Source organism: Pelobates fuscus, chromosome 5, assembly GCF_036172605.1.
Source record: "Pelobates fuscus isolate aPelFus1 chromosome 5, aPelFus1.pri, whole genome shotgun sequence".
NCBI lineage: Eukaryota > Metazoa > Chordata > Amphibia > Anura > Pelobatidae > Pelobates > Pelobates fuscus.
In genome coordinates, this window is record NC_086321.1 from 322,020,858 (window position 1) to 322,042,711 (window position 21,854).

General features: G+C 41.0%; 1 protein-coding gene across 1 annotated transcript in view; it reads left to right on the forward strand.

Moving 5' to 3' along the window:
* The first annotated feature begins 6,079 nt into the window (after positions 1–6,079).
* Positions 6,080–21,854, forward strand: part of RAB3A (RAB3A, member RAS oncogene family) — an 81,821-nt gene continuing 66,046 nt past the window's right edge. Inside the window, exon 1 of the mRNA XM_063455590.1 lies at positions 6,080–6,186. The gene's annotated coding sequence lies outside the window, so the exon portion shown is untranslated. The remainder of the gene's footprint in view (positions 6,187–21,854) is intronic.

A 21,854-nucleotide genomic window follows, 5' to 3' on the forward strand; every position in this document is an offset into this window, starting at 1 on the left:
TTCACATAACATAGCTTGATACTTAGTCATGCGGCTATTGCTAAACCAATGATTGCCTTTATAGTCTAGCAACGTTTGTACTGCGTGCGGGACTCGCACATAGAGTTCCTGACCCAGAGTGAGTTTATCAGCTTCGGCTACCAGCAGGGCGGCGGCAGCTACGGCTCTTAGACAAGGTGGAAGACCACTGGCCACTGCATCCAGTTGTTTGGACATATATGCAACAGGTCGTTGCCATGATCCCAAGTACTGTGTCAATACTCCCACAGCCATTCTTCTTTGCTCGTATACATATAAGTAGAATGGACGTGTATGATCAGGTAGACCTAATGCTGGGGCACTCATCAACGCCTTCTTCACATCTTCAAATGCCTTTTGCTGTTCAGGGGTCCACAGGAAGGGATCGTGTTCTGTACCTTTTATAGCTGCATAAAGAGGTTTCGCCAATATCGCATAACTGGGAATCCATATCCTACAGAAGCCTGCTGCCCCCAAGAATTCCCGCACTTGTCTTCTATTCTTGGGTATTGGTATTTGGCATACAGCTTCTTTTCTCTCTGGCCCCATTATCCTTTGACCTTCAGAGATATTGAATCCCAGATACTTGACAGTTGGCTGACACAACTGGGCTTTCTTCCTGGACACCTTGTATCCTGCCTTCCAAAGAATGTGTAGTAAATCATATGTTGTTTGCTGACATATTTCTCTTGTAACTGCCGCTATCAACAAATCATCTATGTATTGTAATAGTACACACTCTCCTGGGATGGACTTGAAATCCAGTAAGTCTTGACTTAAAGCTGATCCAAATAGGGTAGGTGAATTTTTAAACCCTTGGGGCAGTCTTGTCCAAGTCATCTGGCGTTTCGAGCCCGTTACAGCATTTTCCCATTGGAATGCAAAGATACACTGGCTTTCCGCAGCGATTTGAAGGCAAAAGAAGGCATCTTTGAGATCCAAAACAGTAAAATAGGTAGCCCCGCCCGGAATTAAAGCAAGCAGGTTATATGGATTGGGCACAACTGGGTGTATACTTACGACCGCATCATTGACTGCTCTCAAGTCCTGCACAGGGCGATACTCATCTGTACCGGGCTTTTGAACAGGCAACAATGGGGTGTTCCAGGGGGAAGTACAGAATTTTAGGATACCATACCTTATGAACTTATCCAAATAAGATTGTATATTCTTCTTGGCCTTTTGTGGGATATGATATTGTCTTAAGCTCACTGGATAAACCCCAAGTTTTAGTTCGATTCGAATTGGTGGGATATTGCGAGCAAGTCCTGGTGGGTTGTTCTCTGCCCACACTCCCGGTATATTGAACAAGGATTCATCACTCTTAGGGTTTTGGCTAGTCAACACTGTATAAAGTCACCACTCTTCTTCCTTTGGTACAGATATTGTAATTATACCTGAAGGTCCATTGAACTTCAAAGATGTTGTTCCGTTAGGCAGAAATGTTATCTGTGCTTGTAATTTCGACAACAAATCACGTCCTAGCAGTTGGACTGGACATTCAGGCATATAAAGGAACTGGTGTTTTACTACGTGGCCTCCCAGTGTACAGAGTCGACTTTTAAGAACCGGTTTAGCAGCACTCCTTCCAGTTGCTCCTATTATGGTAATAGTTCTTCCTGAAGGAGGAGCGACTAGGTCAGTCACCACCGAATGTTCAGCACCAGTGTCTATCATGAAAGCACTCCTTTTTCCCCCTATTGCTACATCGACCATAGGCTCCGCTCGGCCAAGGGGGATGGAGCCCGGTCGGTATCAATAGTCCTCCATGACTCTCAGCCAAACCCACAAAGTCCCTATCATCTCTATCGCGGGGTCTCTGCGCTGCTGGATAGTACCTGTCTCCACTAACACTTCCTCTATTATTACCACTATTTCCTCCAGGACCTACTCTACCTCTCGCTCTACCTCTATAATTACTGCTATATCCTGCCCTAGGTCTGTCTCTCTCATAATGTTCCCTTTGTGGACACTCACTTCTCCAATGCCCTTCTTCCCTACAATACGCGCATTGGTTCCTACTCAAAGGTTCCCTATTCCATTTACTCTTGCCTTTATCCGTTCCCCTATACACTTCCTTTTCCCTTTTATCTACGCCTGCAATAGCTACCGCTAGCATATCTGCTTTCCTACGCATCTTTCGCTCTTCCTCCTTCTTCGTCTCTGTCTCCCTATTCATATATACTTTATTTGCTATTTCCATTAGTTGGGTTATAGACATCCCTACGAACCCCTCTAACTTCTGTAGCTTGCGCTTTATATCTCCGTAGGCTTGGCTGACAAAGGCAGAATTAACCATTCGGGAATTCTCAGGAGCCTCTGGATTAAAGGGGGTATACAAACGGTATGCCTCCAATAATCGGTCATAAAAGACACTGGGCGATTCATCACATTTCTGTAATACCTCAGCCGTCTTAGACATATTAATCGCCTTCTTCCCTCCGGCTTTCATGCCAGCAATAATAGCATCCCTGTATGCTTTTAAATGGGCCATATCTGCGCCATTGATATTCCACTCCGGATCAGTGTTTGGATAATGTGCTGCGGCCCATGCTGCCGTGTTGGCCTGATTTTGTGTACGGGCCACTTCTTCCAGCGCTTTAATTGCCGCTTGGTTTATCCTTGTCCTTTCCTCGTTATTAAACAATGTCATAAGCAGTTGCTGGCAATCAGCCCAAGTGAGATTATGTGTCTGGACTATGGAGGTAAACAAATCCATCATGGCTTGAGGCTTTTTGGTGTATGAGGAGTTATGGGTCTTCCAATTAAATAGATCAGTAGTTGTGAAGGGAACATAAACGAATACTGGATCAGCGTATTGTATCTGGCCGTCACCGTTAATGTGTGTCGGGCCAGGTGTCATTCGAAGAGGCATTTGATAATGTCGGGGTTGGAGGGTACCGGTCAGTTGTCGGGTTAGTATGGGGCTTCGTTTAGGAACGTCAGTTAGGGGTTCCGGTCGAGGGGTAGTAAGACAAGGGGATGGGGACGCTTTACTGAGGGGGAGGTCGGTGAGTAAAATATTCCGGGCCGGGCTAGGAGGAGCCTGACCAGGAACTAGAAATGGCGCCAAATCTGGGTAGGTGGAATTAACAGAGGTAGGTACTGAAAGGGGAGGGTTTAAAACAAGAGGGCTAGGCTCTGAGCTAGAGGAGGGGGTAGGTGGGGACAACGGGGCAAGGGGAGTAGCGTTACCAACAGCACCTCCTCTTCCTCTTCCTGTGGAGGAGGAGTAATGGGGCGGCATGGGGATCTCGGACTCAGGAGGCGTGTCCAAAATGGGCGTAATTACGGCCTTAGTGGACAAGCGAGTTCTGGCCACCATGAGGCGACATTGTTCCTCGTGGCATACCCGGATCCATTTTGGCGAGTCATTTACGGCCTGCTTCCAACAGTCAATATACGGAAACTGTCCGTAAAGTTCAGGCCTACCTGATACAGCCACGTGTACACGCTGTACCAGACTAGGATCCAAACTGCCACGTGGTGTCCATGCAGCAACCAAAGTAGGCCATTCCCTACTACATAAAGTAGTCAGGCGTGTTGGAGACATCTTTACCCCAAAATCATATACAGTGTATCCCTTTTTAAAGTTTTTCAACATACATCCTAAGGGATCCATCACCGTTGAATCTGACGCACCCATACCAACAATGAAGCGTCGTCTCCAACAGAAACTAAACAAACACACTTCCAACGGTCACACCCGTTCCCTTGGCAACAGCACCACGTGGTACAGTTACTAAGCGAAACGCACAAAATAAAACACTCAGGGAATTCCCGTACACACACAGCTGTTACACCAGTCACTAAGTAACTATTACTGTGCCTTTTGGCGAAACTATACAGTCACCCACACTATAATTCCCTATATCTGAATTACCCGTCTATAACACACCCCAGTAACATCGTCTTTACAAACAGTAGTTATAGTACGGTTAGCATTGGTTAGAGTACAATTTAAAGTCACAGTTCAATTAGTAATGGTTATGGTGTTAAACATACAACATAGACAACAATTATTAGTAGTTATTTACAATATCAGTAGTTATTATACATGGTTATGGTACCGTGCGCTATAATACAGTTACACACTATTCACACTCTCGCTAGACGGCAGAGCTCACGCTATCTAGCAAGATATACACGCTACTACAACAATCTTTAACACATTTACAATTCCCAACTAATCTATTGGCCAGTACCTTGATGGACTACCTAAAACTATCTACATCCGTTTTGGTTAGCCACACTGCCCAAGCACCACATATAGAGAACTAGAGGGCGGAATTTACACAGAACCCTCTTAGTCTAAATACTCTATCAAAAATCTAGTGGGTTCCAAATTTACACGCCTTCCCACTTAGCCAAGATAGGTTGAGATCTAGCGGACCGAATTTACACAGACGCCGCTTAGTCTCCCGGTCCCTCCGACCTAGCGAACGTAATATACACCCTAGAACGCTAGTCTAGACAAGACACCGGTGTCCGGCTTGGGCTATTTACACCAGAACCCCGCCTGACTCCAAACCAAAATTAAACGGGCTGACTACAGGGCGTTTAATTGAGCGGTGCGCCTTCGCTCCTTCCCTCCACTGGAGGGGGCAGATTCCAAATAACCCCTTATGGGCCTATCGCACAATCGGTATCCAATACCCCTAGTGGGTCCACCGTCTAAAACAGCGGTCGTCTTACCTCCTCGTTCCTGAACCTGAGTTCACACTCATCGACGGGGACACCCCAGCACTTACTACGTATAGGCCGATGATCTCCTGGACAACAGACCAGTGGCGCCGAGACGAAGGGAGGTCTACGCAGAAGTTCAGGGGTGCAGCCGTAGAGAGCGTGGGCAAAGATAGACCGTCTCACGCCTCTGCTTCTCAGCTACCGTTGAATGATGAGCTTCCCGGCCAATGCACCAAATGATACCGGAGAAACTGACGGAAGCCAAGCACAGAGAGATGGACACAGGTTTCTTCAGGAAGGAAGAGATTCTTTATTCGATTCACCGACCGGGACTCAGAGGGACTAATGTCACCAAAATACAACAAGATCTGAGCCCCGAACAATAGTGTAGGTCTCTTATATAGGCATGTAACTCCACCCATAATCAGCTCCACCCACACATACTCTTACCCAATCAATCGAACAAGAACTAACTTCCTGTTTGACCGCATGGCTTGCCCAGCACAATGGAGGAGGGGAATACTATATCCTGTATCCTTGCACATGCTCCGTACACTACTGATTGTATCTTAGCCACGTGCAACCAACCGACCAATACATCAGTATATGCGTGCGCACATACCACGTGGCAATCTCGGCCTACTAAATTTATTTTTACCGAGATTCCACCACAAGACCACTTCATTGAGCTGAAGCTGAAGTGGTCTGGGTGACTATAGTGTCCCTTTAAAAAATGTGGCTGCTAGATAAAAGGGGGTGATACTCTGCACCCAAGGCAGACACTATAGACATATTCTGTGTGAGAACCATATTTAGTCTTATAGACGCACAATAAAGCATAGGAAAGAACAAATCAACAGCCCTGCAGAATATATATAGCATAGTGGCTTTATGGCATGTTTCATAATATACCTCTTATAAGCTCTGTCTTACAGGCATCATTGCAGAGGATTGTACATCTTACCAATAACATACCCCTATATTACATTGTATTATTTGTATGTCTATTCAGGGTAGGAATTTCTAAAATCCGTAAAATGCGCATTGGTGCTAAGACTGCCGTTCCCTAGAGAGGATGCTTGTTGCATTTCGTGACTGAAACACATTAACTAACCAGCGCTGTTTCACAATCCTTTAAATAAATTCAGCCCTCTCCAAACCCATCCATTATTTACAGACTTCCATGTTGGAGGAGGAAGAACTAGGGAGGAAAGAACACCAAGGCGTTTCACGTTCCACTGTCGCCATGGAAACTAAAACCCACCTCCTCCTCGCTCTACCCAGGCGGCGGTTTCCGATTGGCTAACATCGAGCGCCTATCACTCCTGTCCTTTTCCACCGAGGGGACCGAGATGGTGATTCCACAAGCCACGCCCACCACCACTTTCCAATTGTCAATCAAACGACGTCAGCTTGTGCTCTGCAGGTGCAGGGAGAGAGCTGCTGCATTGGTGCACTAAGAGCTGAAGAAAACACAGAGAGGTAAGACATTGAGTCCATCTATTTACCTCTCTGCCAGGCAGCCTGTCATTTACCCCCAATACAATGTATTTATACCAGAAACCAGCCTTGACCTGTTTATATATTAATCTATGTATGGCTCCATCTGCATTTACTGGAATGGTCTAACCTTCATTTGTCTGAAAAGATGCTGGCTGCTGCATTCTGTGTCTGAAAATCAGCATTTACTATCCAGCTATTAAAGCTTTTTTTATTTGCTGAAATATACACAGGCTTGATAATAATGAAGCCCCCCCCTCCCTCTATATTTACTGTGTGGCTTCTTTTTTTTTAATGTTTTTATTTTTTTTGCTGTGATGAAGGATGATGGGGGAGGGAAAGAAAATGTTGATTCATTGATCAGCATCCATCTAAACCAGTTTTTTTTTTCTGCAAACCATCTGTGTGACCCTCACTCCATAATCTATATGGCACGGTCACCGCAAGATGTAAACCCTCAGCCCCAAAAAACAAGGAATAAAATGCTATTTACCTATAGATGAGATGTATGCCTTCATCATTTTACATTTTGTCTTTAAGTATAGATGGTGGTAACGTGTGTGTGTGTGTTGTTGTTTATCACTGTGGGTGGAAGTGCATATTCGATTAGTTAAATGTATTTTGCATCTCTGAGCTTAAGATATATACAGTGTGTGTGTGTGTGTGTCGTTTTGAATTGTTTCAGTAAAATATTTAACTGGTTAGATTAAAGCAGAATTCGTACAATAATACCCTGAAGAATTGCACTAATCAGCCCAGGATATATATCTATGTTTTAGTGGGAGACTGCTTATCACAGCAGCAAATGGGGAGCTGTGAGAAATGTGTCCCTTGTCTGTTTTCAACCTTTCTTTGTGATTCCCCTAAGAATGTATGGTATCAAATATACTTCGATCTATTTTTAAACATAGGTGTTAAAATAAGGGAACTGAATTATTGATGCTGTTAAAAGAATAGACTATGCATTTTTTTTCTTGTTTATTTTACGTATTGGTTGCATAGCTACATTTTATCTTGTTTGCTGAATTGCCATTTTAAAGGAACATGTTACATTTGTTTTGCCATTGAAGGCATCTCATGTGTAGCAGGGCTATTTCCAGCTGTCAGGGCCCACACATAAAAATACTTGTAGTCTGTGGTGTATTTTTTTTTTTTTTTTTTTGCACTGCAGTAATTGTTTGCATTTTGAACATTTTATAATTTTTTACATTTTTCAAAAAAAATTTGCTGTTGAGTTTCAATGTAAAATGCTGACATGGATGGATATTAATCAAAATTCTGGATGTCTGTTTTCTGTTTTGTATTAAAAATAAACCAATTCTGTGGTTTTTATATTTGTGGTGCTGGAGAGGAAGTGCTTAAAACCCTTACTTTTTTTTTTTGTAATTTTGATTTTTTTTCATTATATCCTTGTGAATTCTAACTGTATGGTGTAGAATTTATGAGTTGCAGTAAAGATGTCTTCCTGTTTCGTATCATTAACCAATACTCTTTGGTATTCCTTGCTTGAGGTGGATTCCATGATAAGCTTTGCTATTTATGTAAGTTACACTATGAATATCCAATTGGCAGCACTTCATACAATATAGATATATACATATCACGGGTTAATTTATGCCCCAGATATGACCTTGCTGCACATTCTTGTATATATGAGATTTTCATTCATCTTTTGAATCAAATTCCTTTTAAAATCAACTTGACCTTTCCCTGCCATATAATTTATTCTTATATGTTGCCTTTTGGAATTAATGGCTTTTATTAAAATTATCATTTAAAGTCTTTAAGGTTTAATACAGAAATCTAGAATGAAAGTGGGGTTTCTGAGCTACGAATACTAAATTGGTTTATGAAACTGTTAATTATAATAATTTTTTATACAAAATTCACAATTTTAAAGCAGTTCTTTTTTGCGATGCAGGTTATATACATTTTCTTTAAATTTATTTTAATGGATTAAGTTGCCTTAATGCTAGATGACTTTAGGGGTTCCCAGAACACAGACAAAATAAATAAAAGCGAACACGTTAATCTGCTTTCAAAGAAAATGCTGCTGTATTAAAAAATTGGATTTGACATCTTTCATCCTTTCATGCAAATATCTCTCCAGTACAACCAGTCTCTCATTCCATTGTATAGCACAATGTACATGTTTTCAATTCTGTCAAAGCAAGGTTTCTGAATTGTATTTCAATATATTGTGACTATTTTGACAATAATAAATATATATATATGCCCGTTATCTCAGTGGTAATCAATCATATATCTCTTTTTAGTGTCCCTTCTACTATGCACGTATACAATCTTTAAATTGCACTCTCCCGTTCTCCTTCTTTGTGATGTCACGCCAGTTGGCTTGATATCACACTGTGTCTGCCTAATATATGCTTCAAAATCCCATGTGATTGCGCAATACATCTGTTGTTCCACTGCAAATTCATGACCATCTTTGCAAAACATGTCTTTAGCATGTTATGGTATGCATTTATTATCAGGACCACCGTCATTCCTCAGATGATCAATATCTCTTCAATTCTTTTTCTTGCTTCCCATCTCTGCTGCAGCGAGCGAGACATAATCTATTTATTTCCCTTCTATTTCTGAACACAAAATTATGTGATGTCTGCAAGTTGCATTTTTTTTTTGTAGATGAACACCCCAATACCCTATAGCTCCCAGTCAATTTTTAAAAAGTCATTACCACTACTCCACCACTCAAAATTCATTATCTTTCCTAACGCACCCTGCTGCCTATGTTGCTTCTGCTAATTAGTCTCTGTTACAGCCTTGCAGCACAGGGTTAAATATGCGTATTGCTTTGCTGATCTACAAATTCTCATCATGTTTTATTTCATTCTGGATAAACAATATAGTTATGAAGATTAACATTTATTATAATTTCTAAAAGATGGAAGAGACACAATATGAGGACTGCCGAGTGGCCAGTCCCAAAGTGGTCCATCTTATTACACAAGGCTCAATTCTTCAGGGAAAGCATATCATTAGATTCTGCAGAATATTGAATGTACTTCTCCTTTTGGTCCTTGGCCAGCATTTTCATGTTGAATGTGATTAACGTATCATTCTCTTGTTTGCTTTTCTACTTTCTTCCTTGCTCCATCTCTAAGCATTGAGGTAACTTATTCACTGTCATCTACATTTTGCAAGTGAATTTTTTTTTTTTTTGTTTTGTTTTTTAATCCGTACCATCAGTGCATTTTTTTTTCTTTAACTACAATGGTGGGTTGTGTGTTTCTTTTTTGTTATTAATTTTGACTGGATTCCCTCTTGCACCATTTTTTACACTTTAATACACTGTCATTATATAGGAGACATCCAGACATGATATGTAAGATGCATAAATTGGTGGTAGTGGTCCGATGACTTCAAGCTCCTCTTTAGCAGGTCACCATCTTTTTCTTCTTCACCTAGAAGACATTAATTTAATTTGTGTTTCTGTTAGCCAAATGATGGTATTTGAGAAGATGAGGAATTGGGGTACCATTAAAAATTTTCGTGGAGCCAACAAACGTCTTCCATCTTTTAACTGTTTATAGTGCTGGAGGAATGAGCAATGCATTGCTCTAATACCCAAAGGTTTAAACCATATGGTGCCATTCATTCTATTGACGAACGTTACTGAATTTTAATATTGTAAAAGGCAAATCAGTGACTCCATGCATGCTAATAGCTGGCACGTTTCTACCTCTTGACCTTTCTTCTCTTGCCAGTGAAATATAATTTGTCTCCCTAAAGATTCTCCTTAGGCTGCAATTACCCACTGAAGCATTATTCTGCTGAATTGTCTTTGGTATGTGTCAAAAATAGAAATGTTGCGGTTGCCACATCCCAAACGCCAGATTATCCATTCTTTTTCTTTCTCCCAGTAAAGCAACTGGATGTGTGCTTGTCAACATTACAATTATTTCACATAACTGTGTTAGAAGGGAAGATTTCATGATGCACAGAGACATTTTTTTCCTTCATAATGACAACAGCCAGTAGAGAGCATAGTAATTGCTCAAGATCTAATATTCTAGCCAATAATAGTGTTCCATTTAGTTCTACTAATGTATTTCATTTGCAAAGAAGAGGTCATTGGGTCTTAGCCGGGTTAAAGATCAACTTCTTTAGTGTTATTATTGGGCCAAAGAATTTGCATGCTTTCAAACTCCAAAACTTTTTTTTTTCAGACCCTTTCCTCTGTTTTGGGGAGATGTAGGAGAAGAATTGAAGTCACGTATTTCCTCATTTTTATTTTGTGGTGGTAGGCCTCCTGGTTTAATCCCTTGCCTCCCAAACATATTCTGTTTTTTTTTTGTTTTTGCCAAGACTCCATTTTGTCTCTGCATTTCTGCAAAGGGACTGTAAATAATCAACATCTTCATCCATTCTCCACACTGTTCAGTATTTTCTAAAAAAAAAAAAAAATATTTTTGTGTTTTGAAAGACAATACAGTTGGTCGGTGTATGTGCACCGAGTAAACCATTTGTTAAAAAATTGGATAAACAGGGAGGGTTTGTAATAATGTGACAGCATAACATAATGTAACAGTATAGAATACAATACAGTTGCTTAGTCATTTCGAGGTAAGAGTGCAATCAATCCTTGTATTATGTCGGTTTTGGTTCTAATGAACGTGTACAACTTTATTACAGGACTGTGCAGCTTGGTTTGTTTAATATATTGTAGAACAATTAAACTGGTATAGGTATAACTAGGGTTGATTGTCTTTGTGTATTTGCCTTGTCAACTTGAGGACGGTGTTACTTGCTACCGTACAGAGTACTTGCTACCGTTCATCTGGTATCCGGTATTTCTGTGCTGGGCTCCATTTTGGGTGCGATGATTGGCCATGTATTCTGTGGTGTTAGTGTATTTTCGTTCTGGTGTTGTATGTGGATATTTGGTTGATTTATGAGGAGGGCGGGAAGGGTCCTTGGGGGGTCATGCCATGATGCGGTGAGGATGTTGCCTTGGAGATCCACAGGATGCCCTTGTTTCTGGGTGCTGTCATGGCATTAGAGACTTGTGTCTATAGTAGTGTTTAGTTAAGTGGAGTACTTTTACCTTGGGGTTTGGAGAGGTCTGGGTGGGAAGTGTGTGGAGTTGGGGGGGGGGGGAAATGTGTGGGCGATCCATTAGTCATTGTTGGTAAGCTCAGTAGATATCGCTGGTTTGTTAGGTTAGTAGCGTGAGTAGCAGACGCCACAACCCCAGCTGGACCCCGGGCACTAAGTTGGAATGGGGAACTCAAACAGCCATGGGTTCCAAATTTTGTCACAGTGTTTGGTCGTGTCATGGAGTAGGGCTGAGAGACTATCCATTTTCCTACTCTTGTCTATTTTCTTTTTTACGTCTCCTATACTCAGGATTGTCGCCACCCCCCACTGTGATGCTATGGCTCTTCTGGTGGCCAGAGACATTTTGGCTATTAGTTTGTTTTGTGCTCGTGGTGTGTCTTTCAGAGGTTTGGATAATAGCCACGTCCAGGGGTCCTTAATTATGGTTGTGTGTAAGATTTTGGAAGCTAGGTTTGCTATTTGATGGCATTCCCACCTCACTTTTTTTGTCCGCAACCCTTCCAGCAAAGGTCAGTTGTAGATACGCCCACCTGTTTCAATTTTAGGGGTGTGTGGTACCACCGCATAAATGTTTTATACGCCTGCTCTTTATGGGTGATGCAGATTGTGACAGTTGCTGTGGCTTCCCAAATAGCCCTGCAGTCTGTGGGGTCTTCTGGGGGTCCCAGATCCCTCTACAAAGCCAAGACATATGACAGTGGTGTGTCCGGGGCTGTCCAGACCAAGAGGGAGTAGATCGATGAGATCTGTCATCTTTGTACCTGATTTTGAATGCATACTTTTTCGAATGTCATGGGGTGGTTTGTTCTGCTGTTTTGTAGGTGGTGGTGTCCAGGAAGTTTCTGATTTGTATGTAACAAAAGTAATCGTGGGTAGTAAGTGGTGTGTTATGTGACAGGTCTGTGAATAGGATGAGTTGGTGGTTTCAGTAGAACTGGTATATTCGTGGTCAGTCATTGTCTTCATAATGGTTAAAATTGCACAGGTTCATTCCCGGTGCGAAGTGTGCATTTCGCAGAATTGGGGATAGTGGGGACGAGTTTGTTGTGCGAGTTTGTCCCATATTTTGATAGATGTTGTGAGGGCCGGGGTTGTCTGTGGGGGTGTGGGCCATGCTTGTTTTGGGAGCCAGATGTATAGGGAGGGGAAGTACCTGCCGAACAGGTCATGCTGCAGGTCCACCCATCTCTTGAGCCCGGCTGGTTCGTGCAGGGTTTTTACCTCTGTAGAGGTAGTGCCTCTGTTTTGTCTAGATTCAGTCGGTAGCTTGAGACTGTGGAGCATTGTGCTAGTGCGCTAAGTAATGATGGTAGTGAGTGCTTTGGGTCCGCAAGGGTGAGGAGTAGGTTGTCTGCATAGCCTGCCACCTTCTATTCCTCCCTTCTGATTCGTAGTTCAATTGATTGTAGTGTGTGTGTCGGCTGTCGTCTGGAAGTTAGGGTGTGATTGTATAAGGTGAAGTAGGTTTGAAATACTTCAGCTATTTTTGCAGGGAGTGTGAGTACAGTATTGTTTTTGAGGTAAAACCTCATGGTTTAACTTAGCAGCCTGGTATAGGAGAGGAGGAGATAAGGCAGTGTCTGAGCACATACATTGAACTTCTGCATTACCCCTTCCAAATTTGTGTGGCAACCAAAGTCGGAGAGCCTTGGCATAATCTGACCTCAGTGGTCTCAGGCTTTTAATGGCATCCAAATCTGGATGAGCTAATAGTAGTTTTTGTAAAACTACTGCGAAGGTTTGACATAAACTAAAGGATGTTACTCAAAGACTTTTGCCTCATAACCACTTCAGTGTGCTGTAGTTTTTGATACTTGGTGTTCCTTAGTATACTACTGATATATATGAATCTCTTATGAAGTATGAGGGCTATTTCAGTTGCATACATTAACCTTATTTCAAGTAAGTTCTGCATATTGCCACACTTAATGAAGTGTGAAAGAAACTTGAAAGTCTCTTTTAATGAATCCGGGTGGACTAAAAGATTTGTCAAACTCTGACCTCCCAGATATTACAATTTCCAAAAAATCTTTTGCAATCCACGAACCTCTGCAAACTTTTCATTTTCTGGCTATTTTTCTTTGTAATGGAATCAATTACAAGTGAAGAGTGATTCCTTAGAAGGGACACTGTTGATATTTCTCTAGCAATTTATAAGATCTTAAAGTGCTAATATCTGTGTGTTTGTAGATGCATTTCCAAGTATATTAAGATGTTGTAAAGGTATTAAACTAGGTATATATATATTTTTTTTAAAGCTCAACTAAAAAGAATTATTTCATTGGATACAGCGGTTCAAGATATGTTTTTAAAGGACTACTATAGTGTCAGAAACACAAACCTGTATTCCTGACACTACAATGTTAAAATATCTATTTTTAGTTGTCCAGCTACCCCCTCTGTGCGGTAAAAAGGTTAAGCTCGCCTTTTTTCCCCACGCCATGCCGGTCTCACCATGGCTCGACCTACCTGGTTTTGCTTCCATTGCTGAGATAATCAAACCTGATGATCTCAACCAATCCAATGGTTTTTCATAGTAAAGTATTGGGAGGCTATTTTGCATGCACAGCAAAGAGCTGCACTGTGTCAACCACCATATCCTCATAGAGATGCATTGTATCAATGGGGAATGTTCAGTGCCTCCATGGACTTGAAAGTACCTCTAGTGGATGTCTGGTTGACTGCCACTAGAAGTGTTCCTAGGCAGCAATGTAAACACTTTATTTACTAGTTTTTTACGAAAACTTTATTTTATAGGAAAATTAAACTAATGTGGGAAAAGCCTTCAAATAACATCCAATTGTGACGTTTTAAAAGAGACACTATAGTCACCAGAACTACTACAGCTTAATGTAGTGATTCTGGTGACTACAGCGTTCCTTGCAGGCTTTTTAATGTAAACACACCCATATTTGCTCCGTTTTGTTTTAGGGGAATATTTGAGTTTTTCTCCCCAAGTGGTGGTGGAGGTTTTTAAAGGAACCTCAACACAAGTTATTCTCTTCAGTGATTCCTTAGAGTTGGGGTCTCTAAACTAATGACTAGCTTGGCCATTTGTTGGAGGGGAAGCTGCCGACCTCTCAATTACAGGACTGTTAGGTTGGGCACATGGCAGCGGCTGATGTCTTTCCAGACAGTCTATTATTAGGTCCATTAGCTGCTTTCCCACTAATGTAGTGTGGCCACCACCATCCTGGTAATCTGTTCGTTAATAGGACAGCCTAAAAAACAATAGGTTACCCATTTAGACTTGAAGAGTGGAGATTTCACCTTGCAGCAGAAAAAAGGGTACTTTACTGTAAGGATAATATAAAAGTGGAATTCTCTGCCTAAAGTGGTTTTATCAAATTCTCTACAGGTTTCCGAACAATATCTAGGTGCTTCTTTGGAAATCCAGAATATTTGAGGGTAAACTAGTTAAAATGTGGGGTAATTGCTTGTTGATGCAAGGAGAAATCTGGCAGCATTTTTGTAGTCAAGAATTAAGTTTTCAAATTTAAACTCTGTTCATATTTTTCACCTTCTTTTGGAGGTAACTCTATAATGCAGGAATGTGAAAGGCTAACTTGGTGGACTTAAGCACCTTCTCAGCTTACATTAATATATACCTATGTGAAAAGGGTTAATAAATGCCCATCTTTTCATTTGCTTACAGCATAAGAAAAAAATGAATCCCCTAATCTTTGTAAGAATCTTGTTCTAATTTGTGACTGAAACCACCTCCTTCACAATAAAAATAGTAATTAGTTATGATTAAGATTTCAAAGCAGTTGTGTTTTTTTTTTTTTTGTCCTCCTCTTTTTAAAATTCTTTTTGGCAGAGCGTGTACCTAAAAAGGACAATTTGACTCTTAAGTGTCATGGAGGGATTGGTTTCCCATCTGTTTTAACTTATCGAGCCGTGCATATTCTCCACTTGGTAGATTGGCACATCCCCAATCTTAACGTGCAGAGGATCTTGCTTAAATTGGAATAAACTGAGGGATTTCTCCCAGCCCAACCTAGGTTGGATCCCAGGCACACACCTTACTTACAGACTCTCCCCATGATCGGGGCCATTCTTTCGATTTGGCACTCAGTAAAGACATGTTCATCCCAGGTCCCATGGTTTTGTTGACGTATAACCCTAATTTTTCTTGTATTCAGCGTCACTACGCTTTCTTAAGAAGAGGACGTGTGTGTGTGTGTGTGTTTTCTCATGTTTCGCCTGCCGGGCTTTGCAACAATTCCTATTTGGTCAACATACTATTACAGGACTTTGGATGAGTCCGAGCTAGAGGCTTACTGTTTTTCAATGGACAATTCCTGGTAAGGAGCATGTCTGGTTTATGTTAACTGTTGCACACATTTATCACCATAGCCCCCTTACATTTGTTTCTAGCGGAACAGCAGAGCTTGGTAAATCTCTTCTTGAACAACAGTGATCTAGAATATTTATCTTGCTCACCACAGCTTCATTAATGCTGAAATACAGGAAATCAAATGTAAGCTTCTTACACAGTGGTACGGGTTTCCTTCGCTTTTTCAGAGTATTCCTCATGAGATACCGGATACATGTTGGTGGTGTCATAGGGAGGTTGGCATGGCTTTGCATATATAGTGGACTAGACCTTGCATGGTCACTTTTTGGAGTGCTGGAACATATTTTACCTCATTCAATATTGCTCTCAATAAAAAAAAAAAACTCTGTAACTTAGCATCTACTAAATGTGACTAAAATTCTTATTCCCCATCACTGGAAATCCGAGACTGCTCCTGTCCTCCGCAGAGAAGATGTATAAAATGGAAGCTCTTACCGCTGAATTGTAGAACTGTTCAGATAAATTTTTAGAATTATAGTTCTCTTGGTTGGTATATATTGCTAGGGTGGGCACACGTAAGTCTTTAAGCATTGATTTTTGCTTCCCCCCCCCCCCACACATGTGGATAATTTACTATCACTGCTGATGTGGTGAACTCCCCTGCTCTCTCCTCACATGCTTTTTCCCTCCAATTGCTTGTTTTCTCATTTCAATCTTGTTCTATATTCTATTTTAATTTTTATTAATTTAAGCTTTTATACTGTTTCTCCAATGGCCTTAATGTCTGTCCCTCACTTTTTCTGTTGCATCTCCCATTTGTCAAATCTTTGCATAACTAAAGATTGTCCAGAGAAAAAAAAGAAAAGTGAATGAGATTTAACTTAGACCTTGATTTAATACGCTTTGCAAATGATTCAATACTATTTGAAAAAACTTTCCAAATGATTTGTATACAAAACTTCCCATTCATTCTAATGTTGACTTCTGTAGATTTATTATTTGGAATTATTTTCAAACGGGATTGAATCACTTGGAAAGCTTAAATCGAGGCCTTAGGCTGTATCAAAATGGCAGTCCCAAATACTCACAGCTTTGTCTAGGTCAGAGGTAGACAACCTTCGTGGTCCAGCACGCAGAAACTATGTAAACATATACATAAGAAAGGAAAGGAAATGGAAGGACAGAGCGTAAACTGGACCTTAGAATGGCCGGACTAATACGCTAGAGACAGAGAATGGTCAAAGGGAAAGCCGAGGTCAAGGAAGCCAGAAATACACAATACCGTTTACACAAGCCAAGATCAGTATGCCAGGAAATCAGATTCACAAAGATAAACGCACTCTCAGGAAACCACGACAGGGCAATATTTAAATATCCCTCTCTGTGCTCTGATTGGTCAGAGGGCGACCTCTGACCCCAGAACGTGCGCGTGCGTTGATGTCGTGACGTCACGCGCACGTTAGTATAATTTTCGGGGACGGAGCTAGAGATGGACGCGACCACGTGGTCAGCGCCATCTTTGATTTGGGCGGGACGCCCAGAAGACTTGGAGAGCGGTTTCCGGCTCGCCGACGAGCAGATAAGCTCGTGAGGTCGGCGAGACCGTCCCGGTCGGGCACGGCTGTGCCACGCGGCGGGCCGGTGACCGCAACACTTCAGATGTTTTGGACTACTTCTTCCATAATGCTCTTACAACCATAATGCTGGCAAAGTGTCATGGGAGATGTTGTCCACAACATCTGGAGTGCCGAAGGTTGCCTATCCACTGGTCTAGGTCATGGTTTTTCTGCCTTTCACAAACCAAGCTGGACCATTAATGTGTTTAACACTGAAATGCTCAAAGTCTATACTTCTTACTGATGTTTCCAGTACAAATATAGATCATATATAAGCAAAGATGGCATGGAGTTCACCAATATTGCTTCTCCATCTTCTATCCAACAAAACAAAGAATCAACTCTAAATCCAGCCTTTTCCAGACTCTATGACCTATTTAATGTATTTTACACCTCTGCCCACTCCTTCCTTTCCTTCCTATCAAATTTTAACTCCTCCTAAAACATTTGAAATATACTTAGTGATACTCAACAGAACACATTTTTAGGCAATAGTCAAGAATGGAGCCTGTACATGGTGCACCTAAACCTCATTTATGCTGTCATTTGTTTTATGTTTGGTATCTTAATGTATGTGTTTTATTATTGCTATGAATCTATTACTGTTTTGCAATTTACTTATTTAATTTATTTTTTGGTATAAATATATCACTCCATCTCACATGTGCCTGTTTCTGGTGTTTTTAATTTTTAATTTTTTTTATTTTTAAAGGCTGCCCATTTGCACAATGAAGGCCAGAACGCACATCCGTCTGCTTTATTTTTTTTCATTTTGACACCAACACAGCATAGAGGCAGGCATAGTTCTTTTACAATCTTGTAGTTGTAATTAACAGAGAAAAACATGTACATGTATCCATATACAAACATACATTCTCTTAATTTTTGTATTTTATTTATTTTTTAAAGTGAGGTCTCCCTGCCTCTCTTTTCTTACCTTCAAAGCACCTCTGTACTGATGTATGACTAGGGTGCCGTCCTACCCAGACTCCAGCATCAGTACAGGATGCACAAGGGAGCTGGGAAATTGAATGCAGAGAGCTCCCAGCAGCCCCCCTACCGCCTGTGCCAGAGACATACGCAGCACGGCACCAGAGCAGGCACCTATTGCTTGGTACACCTGCGAACAAGGATACGGTAGAAGTGGACTTGCTCGGGCGAAAAGCGGACACACCCCTTTGCCTCTTCTCACAATGGGCAGACCGCCTCCAATCCCCTTCTCTCTTTCGTCATTGGTTACTAATTTACAGTGCACACCCATACAATGGCGTGGTATGTTGCATCCATATTTTTTTTTTTTGTGATGAAGAACCAGGCAGTGCAGGAGTGACATTTTTCTTTTAATTCTTCTTAATGTTTAATGCATACAAACTAAAGAGAAATCTTCCCTGGGGTGTTCCATTGAGATAGGGATAGAATGTCACATGGCTGAGCTGACACCTTGCAGTCATATTACTGACACACAAAGATCTTTGTTCCAGAATCAATGAATCTTTTCAAAGTAAATGTTTACATCCAGTAAGAATGTTTAAAGAAGTGAGATGCTTTCATCCCAGCTGATAGAAATTATTTATTAACATAACAACCTGCGGAAATGTACTACGCATCATTAATTTGTAAATTAGTGTGTTCATGATGTGTTAGGAGCCCTGCAGTTTACATTCTCTTTTCCACTGCTTGATATATTTTACTAGCTTTGGTCTCCGTTTAATTCTTTTCGAGAAGGTATTAAATGACCACAATCTGTGATAAATAAAATTTTCCTGTATGTCAGTTTACTGACATATTGTGCAGCAAACCTCTAGGCCAGTGGTGCCATAAAAGGTAGAATCCCAAATGTCATAGAACTACAACTCCCATGATGATTTGCATGGCTTTAGAATGACAAAGCATCATGAGAGTTGTAGTTTTAAAACATCTGGGGATTTACCTTATGGGCACCCCTGCTCTAGACTCTGCTTTAATAAATGTTCAATCAGGATCAATGAACAGTCATCTTTCCTGTGAAACAATTCCACCTGTCTGCCTTCCCTATTTTAAATAATTGGATATAATAATTGAATAAAATGATATTAGCCAACCCAAGAGGAAAACTGTGTCAATAGTTGTTGAAGAAAGAGTTAATTTTAAAACATGAAAGCGGTGTTCATGTCTGTGATCTAGCAACACAGTTTCTTTGGTATGGCCAAATCTACAATTTGTACCATATTAAAAAATAAAGATGCCATCAAAGGAACCAATGTTGCTAGAGGGGTGAAAGCGATTATGAAACAAAGACGCCAGACACTAGAAGAAGTAGAAAAATTGTTAGTGATATGGATAAATGAAGAACAGTTAGCTGGTGATAGCAAATCAGAGGCAATAATTTGTGAAAAAAGCAAGACGTGCATGCTGATCTAGTGAAAAACACCCCAGAAACGAGTGCTGATAGTGAGGTTTTCAAGGCAAGTAGAGGGTGGTTTGAAAAGTTTAACCCCTTAAGAACACATGACATGTGTGACATGTCATGATTCCCTTTTATTCCAGAAGTTTGGTCCTTAAGGGGTTAAAAAGAGAAGTGGCATACACAGTGTGGTGAGATTTGGTGAAGCCTCCAATGCTAACAAAGACGTGGCGAAATTTGTTGTGGAATTTAAAGTCTATGTAGAGGCTGAGGAATTAGTTCCCCCAAAAGTATTTAACTGTTGAGACAGGCCGTTTTGGAAGAAAATGCCAAAGAGGACCTACATAACAAAGGAGGAGAAATCATTGCCATGACACAAGCCAATGAAGGACAGAAATGCAAGTGGGGATTTTAAATTGAAGCCTTTGTTAGTTAACCACTCTGAGAACCTGAGGGTATTTAAGAAAAAACATGTCCTGAAAAGCAAATTGCAGGGGATGTGGAGGGCTAACAGCAAAGCTTGGGTAACCAGGCAATTTTTTGAGTGGGTTCATAAGGTGTTTGGGCCAAGTGTTAAAAAATACATACAGGAAAAAAACCTACCTGTCAATGCTCTGCTTCTTATGGATAATGCTCCTGCTCACTCTCCAGGATTAGAGGACGAATTAATGGAGTTCAGTTTTATTACTGTGAAGTTTTTGTCCCCCTAATACAACTCCTTTTATCCAGACCATGGACCAGCAAGTAATTTCAAACTTCAAGAAGCTTTACACCAAAGCACTGTTCCAAAGGTGCTTTGAAGTAACCTCAGACACTAAGCTAACACTTTTAGAGAGTTCTGGAAAAATCCTTTTAATATCCTACATTGTTTACACCTCATAGATGAAGCATGGGGGGGGGGGGGGAGGGAGAGGGGGTGTCTTCTAGGACCATGAACTCAGCCTACAATAAATTATGTCCAGAGGCTTTCCCTGAAACAGTCTATGAGGGTATTGAAGATTGAGGTAATTGTGTCTCTGGGGAAATCAATGGGCTTGGATGTGAATGATGAAGATGTGGAGGATCACCAGAACAAACTCACCACAGAAGAACTGCAAGACTTTCAGAGGAAGAAGCAAAAGAGGGCACCTGAGGAATTGTCTTCAGAGGAGGAGGAGGGAAGTAAAAATATTCCTAGTGCACTAATCAAAGAAATATGTGCGAAGTGGGTTAAAGTACAATTTTTTTTTGAAAAAACATACATTTTTACTTACCGTAAATTTATTTTCCCTGAAGATTAGAGGCAGTGCTTTACCAATGGGATTTCTAATCTGGAGGGAAAAATAGGCAGGCAATTCTCCAACTTTTTTAAGACCCTCCCCTTAACTAAATACATTCCTTTAAATAACAGCTCACCTCAAACAACCCCAGAAAATACACAAGCCGATACATGCACAATTCCGAGTTTATTAGAAAAAAGGGGGGGGGGGGTTGGAATTATAGCACTGCCTCTAATCTTCAGTAAAAAGAAATTTACGGTAAGTAAAAATGTATGTTTTTCCCTTCAGATTAGAGGCAGTGCTTTACCAATGGGATATGACAAAGCAATTCCAAAGGGCGGGATTTATTTCACCACTGCTTGTAGCACCTTTCGCCCAAAAGTTGCATCTTTTGAGGCCAGTATGTCTAACCTGTAATGCTTCGAGAATGTATGCAGAGAAGACCAAGTAGCCGCTGAACAAATCTGAGGAGTAGCTGCCGCACGCAGAGCCCAAGACGTAGATATAGCCCTAGTTGAATGGGCCTTTATGGGGCCTGAAATTTCCGCATTGCTTGAGGAATAAGCCAAAAGAATACAACCCTTGAGCCATCTAGCCAGAGAACTCTTTGAAGCTTTCATACCTTTCCTTGTGCCATTGATCAAGACAAAAATGCTGTTATCCTTTCTAAAAGATTCAGTAGATTCAAGATATTGCATAAGACATATCTTCACGTCTAGGCAGTGAAACTTTCTTTCCAAGGCATTTGAAGGATTTTGGCAGAAAGTAGGCAATACCACTTCTTGGTTGATGTTAGAAGAATTCAAAACCTTAGGAATAAACGAAGGGTCGAGCTTTAAAACCACCTTGTTTGATGAAAAAACAAAAACGGAAAATTCGCCCGTAGAGCTTGGATTTCTCCCACCCTTTTGGCCGATGTGATTGCCACCAAAAAAACGTTTTTTAAAGATAAAATCTTCAGAGATGCCTCTGCTAGAGGTTCAAAGGGCGGCTCTCAAAGAGCGGAT